Source organism: Quercus robur, chromosome 1, assembly GCF_932294415.1.
Source record: "Quercus robur chromosome 1, dhQueRobu3.1, whole genome shotgun sequence".
NCBI classification, from domain to species: domain Eukaryota; kingdom Viridiplantae; phylum Streptophyta; class Magnoliopsida; order Fagales; family Fagaceae; genus Quercus; species Quercus robur.
In genome coordinates, this window is record NC_065534.1 from 38,219,537 (window position 1) to 38,222,271 (window position 2,735).

Consider the following 2,735-nt stretch of genomic DNA (forward strand, 5'->3'; position numbering starts at 1 on the left):
TCGTCAGTCGACCCGCGGCTTCAGGATTACTCAGTGCCCTTCGCAAGGGCTTGTCGGTCATTACGTTCACGGTATGGGCTTGAAAGTAGGGTTTGAGCTTGCGAGCCGCCGTGACCAACGCAAAAGCGAGTTTCTCCATAGCTTGGTATCTTTCCTCGGCACCGCGGAGCGCCCGGCTGGCGTAGTACACGGGCTTCTGTGCCCTGTCCTCCTCTCTGATTAAGGCCACGCTGACGGCCACCGGGGAGACAGCCAAATAGAGGAAGAGTTCTTCACCTGGTTGCGAGGGGCTCAGTAGAGGTGGTGAAGATAGATAGGTTTTTAACTCCTCGAAGGCTCGCTGACACTCGTCCGTCCACTCGAATGACTTTTTCAATGTTCGAAAGAAGGGTAAACACTTGTCTGTCGCTCTCGACACGAATCTATTCAATGCCGCTACCTTGTCGTTAAGGCTCTGTACTTCCTTCACGTTTCTCGGGGGGGCCATCTCCATTATGGCTCGGATTTTGTCCGGGTTAGCTTCAATCCCCCTTTGAGATACCATGAATCCTAGGAATTTGCCTGCCGTTACACCGAATGCGCACTTTCCCGGATTGAGTTTCATGTTGTAGGATCGAAGTGTGCCGAATGTTTCCTTGAGATCTTCCAAGTGGTCTTCCTCCTTCCGGCTCTTCACCAGCATGTCGTCGACATAGACTTGGACATTCCTCCCGATTTGCTGTGCAAACATTTTGTTCATTAGTCTCTGGTATGTTGCCCCTGCATTCTTCAGTCCGAATGGCATTACTTTGTAACAGAAGAGTCCTTGACTGGTTACAAACGAAGTCTTCTCCTGATCGTCCTCGTGCATGCGGATCTGGTTATAACCCGAGGAAGCATCCATGAAGCTTAGCAATTGGTGTTGAGCCGTCGAGTCTACTAGGATGTCGACCCTTGGAAGGGGATAGCTATCTTTGGGGCATGCTTTGTTAAGATCGGTGAAGTCCACGCACATCCGCCATTTGCCGCTCGTTTTCTTCACCATTACCACATTTGCCAGCCAATCGGGGTAGTAGACTTCCCTGATGAAGCTTGCCTCTTGGAGTTTGCGGACCTCTTCCGCTATTGCTTGGTCTCGTTCCGGGGCGAATACTCTCTTCTTTTGTCGGACGGGTGGAAACGAGGGCAACACATTCAACTTGTGTACCATGACCGAGGGATCGATTCCTGGCATATCGTCATGGCTCCAGGCGAACACATCCTTATTGCTTCTCAAGAAAGCTACGAGCTCTTGACGGATTGCGGGTTTGGCAAGCGTTCCGATCTTGGTGGTTCGATCTGGATTGGAACTGTCGAGAGTTATCTCCTCTAGCTACTCTGTAGGTTCTGCCGTCGTTCGGTGTTCTTCTATGTTCAAGGCCTGGATCTGGTCTTCCACCTCCATCATAGCTATGTAGCATTCTCGTGCGGCAATCTGACTTCCGCGTAGCTCTCCTACCCCATACTCCGTTGGGAACTTGATCATCAGGTGGTAAGTTGATGTTGCCGCCTTCCACGAGTTGAGCGTGGGTCGTCCAATAATAGCATTGTAGGCTGACGAGCAATCGACCACCAAGAATGTTACGTCCTTGGTGATTTGTTGGGGGTAATCTCCTACTGTCACCGATAACGTGACGGCGCCCAAAGGGAATATTCTACTCCCTCCGAAACCAACGAGCGGGGCGTTTGTCGGTATTAGCTGCTCCCTGTCAATCCTCATTTGTTGGAACGCCGGATAATACAAGATGTCGGCCGAACTTCCGTTGTCGACCAACACTCGGTGGATATTGTAGTCGCCTGCCCGCAAGGTGACGACGAGGGCATCGTCGTGTGGATGGTGTAGGCGTCTTGCATCCTCTTCCGAGAACCCGATAATGGGGCCTTCCCTTCTTGCCATCTTTGGCACTGTACCCGCCAACTGGACATTCTGTACCATCCGAAGGTATGTTTTGCGAGCCTTTTTCGACGATCCGGCCGCGGCTGTTCCTCCAATTATCATCCTTATGTCCCCTAATGGAGGTCTTGGTCGCTCGTTTTCTCGACGGGGGTGTTGTTCTTGTGGGGGTTGATCCGTTCTCTCCTTGCTAACGAACTTCTTCAGCTTCCCTTGTCGGATAAGGGCTTCGATTTGTTGCTTCAAGTCGTAGCAATCGGCCGTGTCGTGACCATGGTCACGATGGAAGCGGCAATATTTGTCTCTGGACCTTTTGTTGGGATCACTCTTCAGCTTTCCCGGAAACGTCAGGGATCCTTCGTCCTTAATCTGCATTAGGACTTGGTCTATCGGAGCGGTCAACGGGGTGAAACTTGTGAACCTTGCGCCCATGGGTTTTGGACGTCTCTCCTCCCTCCGATCTCCCATTCTTCCTTTCTTCCGCCCCTGGTCCTGTCGGGGATCCTCTTGTCTGTCTCTTTTCTTGGGTCTATCTTCTCGGGCTAATAGTGCGTCTTCAGCGTTCATATACTTGGTGGCCCTGTAAAGCACTTCCGACATGGTCTTTGGGTCGTTTTTGTATAGGGAGAACAAAAACTTACCCCCCTTCAGTCCGTTTGTGAACGCTGTCACTAGTATCTTGTCGTCGGCTTCGTCGATCGAGAGCGCTTCTTTATTGAAGCGTGATATGTAGGCCCGTAACGTCTCCTCCTCTCTCTGCTTGATATTCATTAAACAAGCCGTGGATTTCTTATACCGATGTCCTCCGATGAAGTGCGTAGTG